General features: G+C 35.6%; 1 protein-coding gene across 2 annotated transcripts in view; it reads left to right on the top strand.

The window, feature by feature from the left end:
• Nucleotides 1-17,523: 17,523 nt before the first annotated feature.
• Nucleotides 17,524-18,975, top strand: part of TkR99D (Tachykinin-like receptor at 99D) — an 823,748-nt gene continuing 822,296 nt past the window's right edge. For both annotated transcript variants that reach the window (XM_069844274.1, XM_069844275.1), the window contains exon 1: nt 17,524-17,566. The gene's annotated coding sequence lies outside the window, so the exon portion shown is untranslated. The remainder of the gene's footprint in view (nt 17,567-18,975) is intronic.

Here is an 18,975-nt window from a genome sequence, read left to right on the forward strand (position 1 = left end):
AAGACGTAGGCCAACAGATGTATTCAATGATTCTGTGCTACATATTGAAAGGCAGAAGCTTCAATATTTACTAAAGAAAACAAGTAGAAAACGTGGTCAAGAACGTGAGATGAACATCTACACTTTTTAAAAATAATCTACTACGGTACCATAGATGTCAATTACACCAGTTTTTGGTTAAAAGATGTTCCACTGCATTTAAAATGTAATAAAATGTGTCCAAAGTGATTCTGGTATACTGAAGAAATGTATCTTCGTCTGCATTCAGCTCACTAAAGAAGTGATGTTATTCACAACACCATTTTTTACAAAGATTTATTGATGAATGCAAATTGTTTTTCTTGTCTCTTTTAATACATCTAGGCTATATGAGACTATCAAAATCTAGAAGAAAGTCTTCATCAGACGAGCTAGTCATCGTGAAAGCAACTGGCAGGTTTAACACGCGTTCTCTGTGTCCACCACTCAGCGTCGACAGGCGCAGGCAATCGGGCTGGCAGCCAGTGAGCAGGTTACCAGCGTTTGCATGCTTCCTTTGTGTGTGTACCCTAACGCATTCTACTGAATCGGCGGTGCAGTGTATTAGAACATAACATTGATACGTTTAAAAAACCTTGTTTTCAGACTCAATTACGAGTATAATGATGCCATTTGCAAAGAGAATTTCAAATTTCAAGCAAATATAACAGTAATAGCAAAAATGTATGTTTGGGCTCTAGATTGAAGTCCATGAAAATAAGGATATAGGGAAGAAATATAATACTATGCGTAAAGTGTCTTTCTTCTCCTCTGCCTTCTCTCCTTCTCCAATTTCCCGTCACTTAATGATGAGAATAGATCAAACTTTTCAGACGTTCGGCAATAAAAAGTCCACACAAAACTTGTCTCTGTGACGCAGTCATAAAAAGTTCTGAGTAAATTCGTGACACTTAACTTTTTATACGCGCTGGAAGCAAGAGTCAAACTCAGTTTTATACAATTCAAACCTTCTACTCAGGCCGTGAGCAGTTTGACAGCTGATGATCAAATGACAGACTTTCATAGGATATTCTAGTGCTACCTGGAAGGTCCCAAACTCGAATGGAGTTAGTGTCTCTTGTTTATGTCAACAGAAAGTTACAGTGCAGGACAGTCACTTTCCAGTAACACTGGGGCACGCATATATTTCTATAATGGACAGGAAGGAGAAGACTATTCGCGCTTGTTCACAACAGGAAATTCAAATGATTGAATGGAAATGTGTACACTCGAATTAATAATAATAATAATAATAATAATGATGATGATAATATAAGACGTAGATCCCCAGTGGGCCCATTGGTTGAATAGCAATACTTCTCTCTTCTTCTGCCGGCAATGTTTACACGTCTTGTCATGCATTATGGAAGAACAGGACATTATGTTCATATAAACTTTTTTTTTTTGTTCAGTATCACCAACATTACACCCCTAAACACCATGTACCTTTCCTCGTATCTCACCTTGCATGTATATATGACATTTGTTCCGACAGAATTTTCCGTTGTCATATCGATTGTTTAGGTAAAAGGGCTTAACCATAATTTTTTATGTGACTTCTTCTTGCTGCAACTAGTGTAATTAGCTAAAATTTAATCACAAAACGTGAACATAATTTTTTTTTTTGACAATCAAGTTTACATTCCTTCATATAAAGTAACTAATAATAACGTTTAAAATTTAAATATAGTTGTTTCTGAAAAATGTTTCTTTTGTGGGATAAACCCTTTTACCTGAACATCATCGATATTATTTATGGAAAAAATTCGCTCCGCACCAGTGATCAAACCCAAGACTTTCAAGCTCTGCGTGCTGAATGCCCTTGTTAACTGAGCATTTCCGGGGATCTACCGACAGCACCGGCTGAAGAGAAGCTTGAATTTCTGTTTATTTATTTCAGTTGTTATAGCAATTGTACTGTACTCCAACCACGAGAAAGTCTCCAGGGAATGAAACGGAGCGGGGTGATGCTGTGAATGAATGTTGATGTCATAAGGTCACACACGTGGGTACTCGTATCTTTATTGGCTATCTCTCACAGCGCAAACAATAACACTGATATACACATTTTTATACTACCCTAGTTACAAAATTAGATCACGGTTAATCTCCTGGTATTTTAATCTCTTCACACAGGAAATAACATGTCCAGGAGAGAGCATTATTTTTAAACTCACGTTATAACTCTAATATTATCTATCTACTTCGCTCCAATAGATGACGCAATAGTAAGCACATTCCTTTCACGAGTTGTCTCCTGGTTGGAGAATAGTATTGAAAAAGAGGGTACTGTGAAAAATAATCTTTCCTCGGCTTTGAAGAATGATATAATTTCGGAGAGTTGTGTCGAATATCTTTTTTAACAATCTGTAGTTAAGCTGTAGGCCTATATTTTTACGTTATTCCTTCCTCTGCTGTCAGTAATGGATGAGAAAACGTCACTGAGATTACGATGTGACGTGACTATTCCCTCGGACTATTACTGACGTCACGGCGCTTAGTTCCATAAACGAACACGACTTGGCCAAGTTTTATACTCGGATTTTCTCTCTCTGTTTATAGTTTCTCCATCCTCGTGACGAGAAAGCTGTCATTTCCTATTAACTGTTCATCTTGGTCCGGCTATCAGTCTGTTTACACAGTGCAAGAGTCGTGGACTTCGACGCCGGTGGGGGAGTTTTCTCCGACAACTGTGGCAATTCCGTCTTGAGACATCGGAGCTCACTTCCTTCTTTGTTTGTTTGCTCGTCCTCCCATTGGATGTTTCCAGTCTTGCTTTCAGATGCAATCAACCTCCTCCATTTTACTGTTTTCCTAAGATATTCAGTTTATTATCTCCGCTGTGAAACAGAGGCTGCAAGTCTGTTTGGTCTGGGTTCCATTTTAGTAAAGGAAAGTAAAAAAATATATATTTCTTTCTTCGGTACAGTCCAATGTCACTCCTTGTACACTCCAAGAGTATATCACTTGGTTTTTATTGTCTTGCTGCTAGTGAAGTGTACTGATGTAAGTATACAATAATGAGTACAACCAAATTTTCAGATTTAATCAGAAATTCTATTTTAGATTTATTCTTTATCATTACTTTCGGTCCAAGAATCAGCACTATACTTCACGATATTATAGAATTTTAGGGTTACACGATTCACGGTCAGACTTTTTACGTTTTCTGGTCTCATATGTACTTGGTAGTAAAGGCTCATTCACAATGGAAATTAAACATAACGTAAGCGTTAACTTAAGAATATAGACGTTAAGGCCCATTCACAATGAAAATTAAACATAACCGTAACATAAACACAGAAGTTTGCGCCCAGGCTACCAAATGGGATCATTCACAATGATTCACATAAGCATTGACATAAACATTACCGTAAGACGTTAACATGAAAGTTTGCAAACTCCAAACTTTCATGCTTATGCTTACGTGATTTGCAAACAGAACACAATCGTGGAGTGCTGAAGTATACGGCAGAATATGAGGAAATGGCGTCGTTGTTATGTTTCCATGGTTACCAAGTATGTTTGCTGTTATGTTTATGTTCCCATTGTGAATTATCTTGATTTTACCATAACGTTTATATTCTTAAGTTAACGCTTACGTTATGTTTAATTTTCATTATGAATCAAGAAGTCATACCATCATTCACGATGGGAACATAAACATAACCGCAAATATACTTGGTAACCATTGAAACATAACAACGACGCCATTTCCTCATATTCTGTCGTATACTTCAGCGCTCCACGATTGTGTTCTGTTTGCAAATCACGTAAGCATGAGCATGAAAGTTTGGAGTTTGCAAACTTTCATGTTAACGTCTTACGGTAATGTTTATGTCAATGCTTATGTGAATCATTGTGAATGATCCCATTTGGAAGCCTGGGCGCAAACGTCTGTGTTTATGTTACTGTTATGTTTAATTTTCATTGTGAATGAGCCTTAACAATGACTCACAAGCAAATATTCTCATGGGGGCAGATAATAGTACATTATGCAACGAGCCTATAATGGTAGTAATTAAGACGCAAGTATGATTGTTTATGAAACGAGCGCAAGCGAGTTTCATAATTTTCATACGAGCGTCTTAATTACCATTATAGGCAAATTTTATACGACTTTTTATGCTCGACCATATTTCTAACTTGAAAGTATTCAAAATTATGTGCGAACTGACCTGAGTTGTGAGATGTGCGCAGACGCGAAAGTATTGATTTTTTCCGAGGCCGAATTTCATTGACCTTGGCACAGAATAAGATGAACATTACTCTGGTATAACCTGAAAATTGACTTAGAATTGAAAAACGAGATGACAAATTGAATTTATTTGAATATTATTTACAATTAACTCTAATTATTATAGTAACAGAACATAACCTTCTGCAACAGTATTGGATTTCCAGCCTCCGTGACTTTTCGCTAATTCTCTTTCGATTGCACATCCGAGAATAATCGATACTTGCGGTTTTATAACGGTACAAAGCTGACTTGTCATTGGCTGAACACATGTACTTTAATGAGTAGGTGTACTTTAATGAGGTCCATTAAAGGGCTGCTACCAGGTGTATAATTACTACATTTCGGCATGGTCGAGCATAAAAGTTATTTTTTTTCTTCCACCATATTAATAATGTCAAAACAAGTGCTTATACAAATTTTGGCCACTCGAGCGCAATTACGAGGGCTTTAAAAATAAGTTTCCCTGGGACCGTTTATAGAAAGAAAACACAATTTCATGGAAAGATTTATTGCAACAGATACAGTCATTTCCCATAGCTATGGTCCCGGAACACAACTGTGATCCAATCAAATTTTGTACTCCATAACGTTTATCTATATTTTTGCTGTACTGTAGTTTGAATTCAAGTCACTGCAGCTATCTACGAACGGTCTATGTTACTTCTACAATGTTCTTTGAATAGTTGTATAGTGGACCACAGCTATGTTCCAGGAACATAATTATGGAAAATGACAGTACAGCAGTTGTTGAACTATTATTCAACATATTCTCCACTGGAATTGAGACATTTGTCATACCGTAGGATCAACTTTTGTATCCCTGTGTCGTAGAAGTCTGCCGCCTGGGATCGGAACCAGTGTGTGACAGCCGTCTACACCTCTCTGTCGTTCTCATGGTATAAAAAATGTCTCAATTCCAGTAGGGAATATGTTGAAAAATAGCTCAACAGTTGCATCTGTTCCAATAAATTGTTCCAATGAAATTATGTTTTCTTTCTGTACACGGCCCCAGGGAAACTTATTTTTACGGCCATCGTAATTGCGCTCGAGTGGCCAAAATTTATACAGGGACATCATTTTATTTTTACTTCAATTTTTATTGTACCTGAGTTTTTGAATGTATTTCACTCCCACCCCTTCTGCTAATGAAGTTCAACCGTCCTCCACACAGATCCAAGACGCATATACAGTAATAGTAACCTAACAGTTGTAGTAAACAGCACGTTCCAAAAATATGTTCGCGTTTTCCAGTATCGAAAGAGCTTTCAATATTGAATCATTTTCGCACAAATACTACCGTCCATTTGCCTACATCGCATCACGGTTTCCCCCACCTGCTTCTATTCGCTTCCCTGTAAAGGCTAGTGGCTGGGCTGTCTTAGCTCTTTTCTGAGAACATTAATTTCTGTTCCGGACGCCTACGTAATATTATACCCATACAACGGTTTAAAATAACTTAAATAAAAGGGCCTCGTTAAGTAATTAACTGTCACGTGATTTCCTCCCTTTCTACGACCCTGCGACATAACCACTTGGACGGACAGTAGATAGCATGTCTGAGTAATTTTAACTTTTCGGATAGGGCAGAATTGAGGATTGAATTTACAGTACGTAAGGTACTCCTTTATAGAGTAGGTACAGAATTATTTCAACACCGAGTTACTGGTACGAAGGACGAACCTGGTAATTGGAATTAGGTACAATAGTCTATAGTGCGATAATATGCACATTAGAACTGAAGTCTGTATCGAAATGAACGGCCACCATTTTCAAAAATGTGTTTAAATACCCATATTATGATTATTTTTCAATTTCACTTCATTCTCTATAATGTACGCTAATGTGCTATAGACAGTGTAATATACACTGCATAATGAATACGTCCTCATTGTTAATACTCTACTATATTTTGATTAAACAAAAACGTAATGAAAATTATAAAACTGGAAAGCGTGATATTTCCTAGTTCACGTAAATGGATGAACTACTTTTCTTCCCTCCTATACCTAGTAAAGTTATTTGTTTGTATATTACGTCAGTATCATCGAACTCCAGTCGTGGAAGGGGGTAGCAAACGGTGTTTCCGATTCTCAAGCGTTGATCCAAAGGTATAGCCAGGTTAATATTAGAAATGTTAGTAAAAATAAAATGATGTCCCTATACAAGCATTTGTTTCGACATTATTAACGTGGTGGAAGAAAATAAATTAATTTTTTTATCTGCCCCCAAAGGATTTTTGCTAGTTAGAGCGAAGAACATATTGAAGTTCGTAATGTCTGAATTCTCTTGTCTATTAAAGCGGCATCTTCGTGGCTATTTTCGCTGAATGATGACATGAGTTTTTTGTGGAACAAAAATAACAAATGATGATTATGATGACAAGTGAGATTTGAGCAGTTATTAGAATGTTATGAATACAACACAAGGATGACATAAATTGAAAAAAGATATCTTAAATTGCTTTGCAGTGCCAAACAGAAGGAATAGCCACCAAGTACGAACGCGAGTAGCCAGAAATGCGCCGTAATACAAAATAATCACACGCTTCTAAGAAGCAAAAACATTCAGTCGGGCATGCTCCGTTGCAGTGGAAACTTTCTCTCGTGGCAGCTCTATTTAGTATTTGTTTTATTACTTGTACAAATATAGTTTCAGTGCTAAGTTATACTATTATACTTATAGTTGTATGTACGGTTTTATAGCAATTGTGTAGTGATAAAGATATGGCGGAAGGAAATTAGAAGAGACAAGTCCTGAAAAGCCAAGCCAGGCTGGTGCACCGCGCCCATAACTGCTTCAAGCTCTCTTGTTCCAGTAATCGACGTTGTCAAGTCTCAGAGGTTGTGTCTAGTATCGGCTACATAGTACTGCACGTAAAATTACAGGTGAGACGAGAAATAACCAAGAATAATGTGGCATGGTCAAGTTTTCGTCCCCTGCGAAAAAACGAAATCAAAAAAAGCAAATTTTTGGTTTAGACAATTTCAATAAGGACGTGTTGAGGATGTAAAATATTTGAAATGTATAACCGTGGTGTAGGCCTATATCTCACGGCGGAGAAATTGGTTAGAGTAGCCTTGTCAACTTCACTGTACGTCTAGGAAATCGCGAGAACTCTAAATACTACGGCGGGTACCTGGTCTGACGTAGGAGTGGAGAGCGTCCTACGCGAAGGAGAGGGAAGGGTTGTACGTAACGTAAATATCACTACAAACTACGTACAAATAACTGCATAATGCTTGAACCAAGAACGTTAATATTTATATTTTCTTGTAACTCGTAAAAAAAAAGGTAGCCTATTTATATTAAGAAAAAGGTAAACAGTTTTCGATCTTTATGCAATAGTTAGACTTACATAAGTAAATCATACGAACTTCCCTTCTGAACAATGAAGCGTCATAATAAAATTGATGATAACATAAACTTACCTTTCTATAGTCATTACACAACTTATTTTAAATTAAGACGTTAATTCTTATGAATTATTATTACTTAAAGCAGCAAATGTATTTAATATAATAATAATAATAATAATAATAATAAAAATAAAAATAAAAATAATAATAATGGTTTATTTAACCTGGCAGAGTTAAGGCCATACGGCCTTCTCTAACACTCCACCAGGAGTAAAACTGCGTTACAAAAAAAACACTACAAATGTACAAAGTACACTACAATTTTACACAAAAAACTGAATGAGATAATAATAATGTAATGTAAACAACAAGTAAGTATAAATCAGACATAATATATAACATACAAAAAGAAAGGAAAAAGCATAATAAAATGTGAACAGCAGGTCAAAATAAATGAGACAAAGTATAAAAAATAAGACAATTATTGATAATAATAATAATAATAATAATAATAATAATAATAATAATGATAATAATAATGGTTTATTTAACCTGGCAGAGTTAAAGCCATACGGCCTTCTCTGACACTCCACCAGGGGTAAAACTGCGTTACAAAAAACACTACAAATGTACAAAGTACACTACAATTTTACACAAAAAACTGAATGAGATAATAATAATGTAATGTAAACAACAAGTAAGTAGAAATCAGACATAACATATAACATACAGAAAGAAAGGAAAAAGCATAATAAAATGTGAACAGCAGGTCAAAATAAATGAGACAAAGTATAAAAAATAAGACAATTATTGATAATAATAATAATAATAATAATAATAATAATAATAATAATAACAATAATAATAGTAATGGTAGTAATAAAATATTGAAATACAAAGCATACAATGAATACAATATTTTTAGGTACACACAGTAAGGAAAATTATGATTATATATAGCTCAGGTTATCACATTATAGATATTCCATTATCGGGAAGTATGAAAATAAAAGAGAAAATAAGTTAATATCACTATAGCATAAAAAATGTGAATACGTGGAAACATGCAATACAACACTTGTCATAATAGTAAGTTAGTTTGGCAACTCGTCATAAGATAATTTTCTAACTTGGATTTGAAAGATTTCAATGTTCGGCAGTCCTTGACTTCAGGCGGCAGAGAGTTCCAGTGACGAGAGGTAGCAACAGTGAAAGATGAGGAATACGGAGATGATGTGTGAAGTGGAATTTCTAGCGTGTTATCGCGTATTAATATTATGATAGCGAGAGACAGCGTATGAAAATGAGTGAATAAATAATAGGGGGATGAAGTGTGCATAATTCGATATAAGAGAGAAAGCGAGTGCAGATTCCTCCTCTCATGTAACCTAAGCCATGATAACTTCTCGAAAGAAGATGAGATATGATCATAGTATCGAACATTACAAATGAAGCGGACGCACGCGTTATGAACACGCTGTAGTTTCTGAGCGGAATCAATCCTGAGATACTGAACAAAACGTCGCAATAATCGAAGTGAGGTAGAATGAGTGTCTGTACTAGCGTCTGTTTTAATTTATAGATGGAAAATGATACAATCTTTTTAGTGACTGACCATTAATTAAAAAAAACAACTTATGAGTGCACTGTTTAGTGCTATTTTTGACCTTATGTGGTTTCCAGCTATAAATTAAGGTTTTCAGCTATAAAGCATTCAACTTGAATGTTTGGTGGAACATTGGTTTAACTATCCCTAATATACAAGACCTTTGCTTACAACCCGGGAGAGTAAGCGACGCATGCACCTCTTTGAGCAGGGATTGGCTAGAGCGAGCAAATTGCTGCAGCGAGTACTCACTGACATGGCTAGATTAGAGAGATAGACAGCAAATCTGAGTGAAAAAAAACTGTTGGGTACGCCGAGAAATTGCAGGGGACTTTTTGAACGAAATAGCACGAGATTACATCCTGGAACACACATTATCAACCTTCAGGCGTCCAATTCTAACAGTGGTTCTTCAGAATAGGTAATTTTTAAAACTATTAATGATAAACCAAATTTATTTCTCTGTTAGCGGGAATTTTTTTTTAATGCTTAACCGATTTACGTGAGGATTTTACTTGGAAATATGAAGAGTATGAAGGAAATATTGAAGGAATAAAATCGCTCCTTCCCTTAACCTTCTTGTTTATCCTGTAATATCCATATCTTCTGGGGGTGATGCGAGATTACACCAGACGCGGTAGTTGGTTGCCAATTACTCTCTCTTCTCACAGCCCTGATCCACATTCCTCTGCTTTCTCCATACGACGGAAAGCTGTGATTATAAAAAATGAATGTTTTTATTTAAAACCATTAAATTAAATTTTCAAGGACTTGGAACTATTAAAACACATTGCTGGTTAACATATTACAATCATATTTAAGGAAGTCGGACATTAATAAAAAAAATTACGTACGCTAAACTGGAGAATTAGCTACGGTAGCTTTCAACCATGCCGTTACGATTACGACCAAATAGAACTAAATACACAATGTCGCCAACATAAGGACATAACGTTGGCCTGTGGCGGTTAGAAGAAGAAAATTTTTTCTCCTTTCTACCTCCTTCGTTGTGAACATTACTGAAAGATAGCACCACTATTAGCAACGAGATTAGGTAAGGTTTGATAAGGAGCTGCATTTATTTATTTATTTATTTATTTATTTATTTATTTATTTATTTATTTATTCATTCATTCATTCATTCATTCATTCATTCATTCATTCATTCATTCATTCATTCATTCATTCATTCATTCATTCATTCATTCATTCATTCATTTATTTATTTAACCTGGTAGAGATAAGGCCATCAGGCCTTCTCTTCCCCTCTACCAGGAGATTACAACTACAATATTAAGAATACAATTACAATTATAATTACAATTAATATTAAATTTACAAATAGCCTACAATAAAAATCAAAGTACTAAAAGATTAACTGATTAATAAAAGCTAGACAGTTTATTGTAAAAGTTAAGAAGAGAGAAGCATTTCTTTTATTGATTAAGTAAAAATTAAACCTGCTCTACGCAGTAAGAAAATGCTTAATATATTTGCTTTTGAACGCTTCTAAATTCCGACAGTCTCTGATGTCAATGGGTAGGGTATTCCACAAGCGCGAGAGCGAGATTGTGTATGATGATGAATACGATGTCTTATGTGTTGGTATGGCTAGTATGCGGCTATTTTGCGTGCGTGTGAAGAGATTATGGTATGATGACAGGTAACTGAAACGAGAGGCAAGGTAGGTAGGTGTAGAAGTGTGAAGGACTTGGAAAAGGAGAACAAAAGAATGAAAATTTCAACGTTCGTTAAGCCGTAGCCAGTTTAGAGTTTGGAAGGATGGGGTAATGTGGTCAGCGCGACGGACATCGCAGACGAAGTGAACACAAGAATTATGAACACGTTGTAATTTTTGCGACTGGTTGGCATTGAGGTCAGTCAGTAGAAAATCACAATAATCGAAGTGGGGCATTACTAGTGTTTCCACTAGTATTTTCTTGAGTGATAGCGGAAGGAATTTTCGAATGCTGTTTAAGGAATGTAGTATGGAAAGCACTTTTTTGGTAATATGGGTTACTTGGTTATTCCAGTTTAAATGCGTATCAAAGTAAACTCCAAGGTTTTTAACACAGGAAGCAAAAGGGATTATTGTGTCGTTTAACTTGACTGGAAGAGCAGGAGTAATATTCATAATAGACGTTGATGTCCCACTAGGATTGCTTGTGATTTTCTTGCATTGAGAGTCAAACCAAACTTTCTGGCCCATGCAGATATAGATTCAAGGTCCTCGTTAAGATTTTGTATTGCGTCATTAGTCTAAATTAGACACACGGACAGTGATAAGGTTTATTAATATTTTGCGCGGAGTGTTAGTAAGCTCCAGTCATATCAATATGCAGATGGAGCAATACAGTGAGCTCTATGATTCTTTATTATATTATCTATTGATATGGAGAAGAATCACGATTTTATTCGCAATAGTTACTTAATAAGTAGGCCTGTGACATTGGAGCATGTTTACAGTGAAAGGAAGCCAACTCAACACAGGACATACATAAAGTACGCAGCACCGCTCCGTCCTGTGCAGTACAGTCAGCAAAGAGAATAATACAAACATCCTTCTGAATTATTTCTATCTTTATTTAACTTCATTTCAGTCATTAGAAATTTCAACTCAACGTGGGCTTCGATGTATTGCCTAGAGCGTATTTATTTTTTGGTTACATGAACGACAAGATACATTCTCAAAGTTTCAAAAGCGAATGAGTGTCTACTACTGTCTAGTATGGACTTGAATGCAGAAAATCTGCGTTCAACATCTGTCGAAACGACAGTAATGCATGTGTTGTAAATTTTCTCAACTTAGTAGTTTCGTAACGTAGTGTGATGTGGAATTTCTCTTCCGATGTATTTCTGTAAAAACTCGCGGAACGCCGTATTTGCGAGTTTGTTAAATGGTATGTCGGCAGATATAAATGCCTTACACATGTCTTCATAAAATGTTGAATTCGATATAGGGTCCTTCTGCAGATTTCCTTGTTCTAGCCGTTTATGTTTCAGTGTACTTACGTGTCTTTGAATGTTATATTTCTTGTTTATAGCAGACTTAATGCTGACATTGCAAAGTTTACAATAGAGATTGTTAATTAGAATGCAGAATATATCTGCACCATACTGTGAAACTAAGTATCCTAGTTTCCAGGGCGTGTTTCTTTCCTTCTGAGCCATACTGTGGAGCGCACTACTTCACGACAGTCTGTACTTGAATGAACTGTACCGCGGACGTTGTGTCTTCCCTACACACATACACTTACCTATACTCTGTGTTGGCTTTCTTTCACTGTAAACATGCTCCAATGTCACAGGCCTATTAATAAGAGGGTATTAAAAATTTGGAAAAAAAAGATTTTTTCTGAGAAAACTATGAACTTTCCACTAATATGGAGTTACACTTTTTTGTTACATACAACATGAGCTATTCGCTCTGAAAACCTGCATGGTTATTTCACTTCCACCCTGTATCTAAACAAACACTCTTTTTGCAAAATCTACTTGTAACATATTCCATGTTTACATATCCTATTTAACTACAAATTAGTCAAATTGTATGATGTATAGCTTAGTTACATTGTGTGATGATAGCTCTTGCATTATGAAGAGAACGTTTTAAATATGGAAATGCTTTTTATTGATTGCGTAAATGCATTAACAAAAACTGTGATTTAACATGACACGGTTTGTTTATTTCATATATGCGAAGCTGTAATAATATAATATTGTTTTGTGGTCTGCGAGCTCAGTGTATTTTTTTCTACTTTTGTTGATAAAAAAACAATGAACACTCTCATTGGTGATTTTATAAATACATTTCCATGAATTAACCACACGAACATATTTACAATTACTTTATACAAGGCAGTTGATACAAATTTAACACTTTAAAACGATTGATGGTCTAGATTTGATAGACTTTGACATTGTTTATCTACTGGTTATCCATGGTTTGCTTTGATCGGAATACACTCGTTCTAGCCTAGCAATACAGTTACACATCTCCTGTCACGTCAGGGCTGACAGTCATCTATCTGCAACAGGATTTTCACTACAATTAACATTATAGTGCGGAGCACAACTGTGGTTGTATCGCGTGTTGTTAAATAAATATACATTGCAAATTACATGTTAAAATTGACTAATAGTGCATGTAGCATGCCGTTTGAATAATAATAGCAATAATCAGTGTTGTGTGAGCCTACGCAAACAGTTTGATATTAACTTAGAGCAGGTTCTTCCAAAAACAAGCATATCTGACAGAATTGTAAACACGGACCTAAATTGAGGTACTCCCACACAATCGTCACTCTGTAAGTACTGGGTGTTCATTTCAAAGTGTGTCATGAAGTCACTGTTGGTGAGTCAGCGATTTGAAGCGAGTTTCAGCTTTTATGTCAGAGAAATTGCCTATTAATCAAGGCGTTCAATCTGAACTTGAGAACGTGTACGATATAACTTGAACGTCGTAGCAACAGATGGCGGTCTGTACGGTCTGTATGATATCATAAGCTCTTTCGAACTGTTTTTTGCGCGGGCAAGTCGTAACCAGGATATTTGTTATCATCGGTTGCGTACGGCAACATTCCACAACACAAATCAAATGCTCCGTGTCCATGTTGACCGTCGAAGTTAAGGGTACACTCAACTATATTTTGGAACTTTTTTCCTATTTGACCAATCTTTTTCAAATTTGGAGAAAAGGTTAATATACACATGGAAAGTAACATGCAAAATCTCAGCTCATTAGATCCAATCATTTTCAAAATAAAAAATATTTCAATTTTTAATCAATCATTAATTGAAATATCACTTTTAATTATCATTTTTTATTTTTTGGCTTTGTGCATTTGATTGTGACTTCTCAATAAATAGGGGAAGAATTCTGCGTATTGATTTAGTTCGGTCACGTAAATTAGTGTAGAAATTTAATTTTTCATTTCTATGACAATTTTTCTCCAATTTTTAACTTGAATGTCCCCTTAATGTCAACAAATACTGTACGTAAGTAATCGTCTTAACCCTCTCCCCATATCCCGACAGTAAGGAAAAAACTCTCCTCAGTACTGTACGTGTTTCCAAATAGTTCACATTCCTGCCATTACCGGCGTTACGGTACGTATCGGTAAGTACTCTTCTGAATGAACGCCGTACTTGCTAGGCAACTTCTCTGGCACATAGGTAATACGCCTCTGCGGAAATGTAGGAAGATTGAATTCTCTAGGCTCATCGGCTAGCCACATGACGGCATACAGCGAGCCATGACACACTTTGAACTGAACACGCAGTATATTCACCAGCGCCAAAATTGCATTTACTGTAGAATGCATTAGTGTGTTGGATTGAAAAGGAACTATGGTTGGTTTGCGACGTTTATGGGAAAAGTTTGGATAATTAACATGTCAATATGATGTGTCAGTGCCGAATGTAATGTTTCCGCAAGCTTTGCGTATGTACATGGATTTTGAATAACTGATTTCACAATTGAATACTGGACGTGGGAAACGCTGAAAATGACTCAATTACTTAATTTTAGATTTCTCATCGAAACCAATGAATGTGCCAAGGCGAATAATTTGGGAAAGGTTGGAAGTACCAGAATTATTTTCTTGCAGCTCAAAAGCCATCTTCTAGATGGGCAACATGGAGAACGCAGAATATGCCAAGTGTGGCTAATAATGTTAGAGAGAAAGCTGCAACCCGTTTCCCTCTCGTGCTCACATAACACTAGTGCGGACCTGCAGAATTGTAGCTCCTGAGAGCGACTTCTTTCCTCCCCTTTCTTACCCCACCCACCTTTTCTACCTGTGCTGTCACGGCGTTCTAGTTACGCTCGGCTGCATCAACATTCATTCTCGCGGCGGAAGTCGATCATCCCCTATAGAAGTGGAGTGAGGCTGACGTCATAGTTCCCCTACTTGCGAGTTCTGCAGGCCTGCACTAGTGAAATAAGTAAATTATGTTTTGTTTACCACATGTTTCTTCAGTGTACAGTGCATTGCGTTGTTGCAGAAAAGAAGAATTCGTGACTCAAAAACTCCGAGCTAATAATTCACGGAAAGCCATATCCTCCTGAGTCCTGAGACATTTTTTGTTTTATTTTTAAAGTTCAGTATAATTCTACACTTCAAAAAAGTCACTGAAATGAAAAAAAAATGCTGAAAAAATTCTGTAGAATACAGTTAGGGCATACACGTATATTATACTAGGCCTATACGTCGGGTCTCTGCACATGCATCTTAAATCATAATTTTTTTTACCCTTAAAATATAACTTTTACTGTGTACTTAATTCGAAAGCATGTCCTACGGAGCCTTTGCGTTGAGTTGCTGGTTACCATTTTTATTTACACATAGCTTAGACACGCATTGCAATTATTGAATCCATTTTCTTGTGCTTTGTGTAAGTCCCAAGAGATGTCGGGAGCTTGACAAGTAGGCTACAGAAAAGAAGTGATCGATAACGATTCCATCTAGTGACAAATTTTAAACTAAATGCATGTATGAAGTATAATATACTATACTCCAGGACCCAAGAGGATATTCAACATACAAAGGGTAGCATTCCTGAGGAGGGAATACTCACAAATTATTGCATAGTGTAGTAGAGTATAAGGAAATAAAACAATACGAGTAGTATGAAAATTTTATTTTATTATGGAAGCATATTTTAATAGTTACTATCATCATCATCATCAACATCATCATCACGTTTCTTTCGGTAAACTGAGGACTGACACATGTCAATTATAGACTACGATAAGATGAATATGAAGATGAAAACCACTTTACCTGATGGACCTATTTACCATGGTTAAATTTCTTGTTGTGAAATATAGGGAATTTTATACTTTTTGTGTCAGTGACATTACTGTAAGAATTTTGAGTGTGGTGAGGAAGAACACATTCAGCGTTTTCTTTGAAATGCAGCATAGCACATAATATATTTACCAAAATGTCATGTTTATATGAGAATGCAACCCAAAATTAATGTGATTTTGAGACTGTTCAAGTTAGGTATTAAAAGTGGTGTGAAACTATAAGAATTTTCACTTCAATTACATACAAATTTGCAATATCAATTTTTTTTTGTTAATGTTTCCCGATAATTTAATGTTTTGTACTTTCAGCGTTTCCCATTTCCAGTCTTCAATTACTGTGAATTTCTAAAACTTTACGCGTAATATGAATGTTGTTGAAGTAGTAAAGCAAGTACGAAATTCTTGAACAAGGTCTTAAGAAGACAGGTCTCCGTTATCTGTAACGAATTGTTTCAGAAACGTGATAGTTTATAAAAGTTTTCACACTTATGTTTTTGAATAAAGAAAATATCTCACAAGATTTAAATTTAATACAAGTAGGTCTAATAAATGCATTTACTTTAAGGAGTGAAAGTATTTGAAACGATAACTTTAACATACTTTGGTATATACAAAGTCTTCTATAGGCTATATGACACCATGCAACGTACAGAAATGATGTCTCCCACAATGTGTCTGTCATGCGCGCTGAAGTTCAATGGAGCTTGTCGAGCGTTGGATGAATGCAGTTCACGTCATTCTGTTTTGAGCCACTGAAGGGATTGCTAATTCATGCGTAATGTAGTGCAAGCTAGTGAGCTTGTTTCTTCTAATTGCTTGATAATACTGAAGATATTTCTCATTCGTGCTGAGTGTACTGCAATCTATTGTGTGTGTGTTTTTATTTTTATTTTTTTTGAAAATGACATCAGGGTATTGCAGCAACATTTTGTAGTTTCAAGTTAGACAAAAAGTGGAAGAAAATATCTAGCATGTAATACAAACATTCCTGTATATTTTTATTTGCATTTTTCGACTAGTTCCCCCCACCCAGTTTCTATTTACAGTAATTTTAATTATATCAAATAACTTAATGTATTATATTTTTTAATTGAAACTGCCCCAAGCACATTAATTTTTCTCTTTTTCTTGCGAAAGCTGTCTATTTTAAATATGTGTAATGCAATTTGCAGTTTAGATTTAAATAAATGCAAATTCATAAAAATTCTCGTAGATTTATTTGTAATGTTATTTTACACTGAAAGTTATGTTGATGTACAAGATTTTTAAGTTACTGAATATACGGTACTGTACATGACAGATTGTTCAGAATTCCATGTTTTTGTTTAGAACGTAATTGCGCAAAAATAATTACAAGTTACAGTTCCCTGAAATTTTTAAATAATAATTTTTACGCAGCTATGGCTAATTTTGATTCTTGGATCTATCATTTGTTCTGTTGCAACAACTAGCAATCTAAAGTTTTGATTTTATATTCTACACTTTTATTGTTACAGACGCAGCCATCCATCTCCATCCTGGGATTTTGAAAGGTAGGCCTAAGTAACGCTTCAAATTCACATCAATGCATAATTAAACAAAAAAAGTACTTACTGAGCTATGTATGCATTCTATAGCTAATGGGTTGATATTAATTTTTTACACATTCCGTCATTTAAGCTTCTTTTAGGTTTTAACAAAACACCATCAGATATTATGGTGCGAGTTGTTTTTGGAAGGATTTCAACTACATTTTTTTTTTAAATTTATTTGACAATTTTTGTACATTAGTACTATCAATTGTGCTTAAATAATTAACGTTACAATAATATGAGACTTGTGGAGAGGGTGACGTCCATTAACGTTCCTCAAAGCATCAACAAATCAGTGTGCCTTTTCCTCTTGAGGCGACGATCAGGCCGTGCAGGGGGCAGGTTCCGAGGAATCTGGTTGATTAAGTTGTTAGAATGTGTTGACAATGTTGCAAATAAGTGTGTGTAGGAAGAATGAATTACAGTCTCTATTTTGGCTTGGTCTAGATCTGAATGAAGTGTTTCATTTCTTACGTACCATGGTGCTCCAGTGATTATCCTCAGTGCCCGATTTTGGAATGTTTGAATACGCTTGATTTGGTTTATAGAAGCCGATCCCCATAATGAACATCCATAGAGCCAAATAGGTTTGAGAAGCATTACATATATTAACCTTTTGTTGGAAAGGGAAAGACTAGAGCTGGAAAGTATTGCTTTCAATCGATGAAGTCTGTATCTTAATCTCTGGAGGGTGTAAGTGAGATGTTTATTCCAGGTCAAGCGACTGTCTAGGATGAGTCCAAGATATCGTATTTCTTCATGCTGTGGTACTGGTGAACAGTTGAGGTATAATGGAAGTACTTTTTCTTTTTTGAGGTATGTGAATGTTACTGTTGATGACTTATTTGTGTTCATGACTGTTCTCCATTTTTTGTTCCATATTTCAATTTCTTGAAGAAAGTTTTGTAGAATGGTTGTCACTTGTTCACCAGTATCTCCTTTGCTAAGGACAGCAATGTCATCAGCGAACTGAGCTACAGTTAGAGAATCTGATTTAGGTGTTGGTATATCATGAGTGTAAATTAAATAGAGAAAAGGGGCTAGAATGCTCCCTTGAGGTACACCTGCAGAAATATATCTAATCTGAGACTGTACACCTTCGTATATTACTGAATAAGTTCGTCTTCTAAGAAATGATTGAATTAAACGGTAGTATGTGTCAGGAAGATGGTTTTTTAGTTTGAATAAGAGACCAGTATGCCACACTTTATCGAACGCCTTTTCTGTATCAAGGAAAAGGCCTAAACAGATTTGTTTCTTTTCATAGGTGTCAAGAATTATGTCAATAATCCTGTGTAATTGTTGCGGACAGGAATGCATTTTTCTGAATCCAAATTGAGTATTTGGTAACAATGATTCGAGATGCGTTA

This window comes from Periplaneta americana, chromosome 13, assembly GCF_040183065.1.
Source record: "Periplaneta americana isolate PAMFEO1 chromosome 13, P.americana_PAMFEO1_priV1, whole genome shotgun sequence".
Lineage (NCBI taxonomy): Eukaryota > Metazoa > Arthropoda > Insecta > Blattodea > Blattidae > Periplaneta > Periplaneta americana.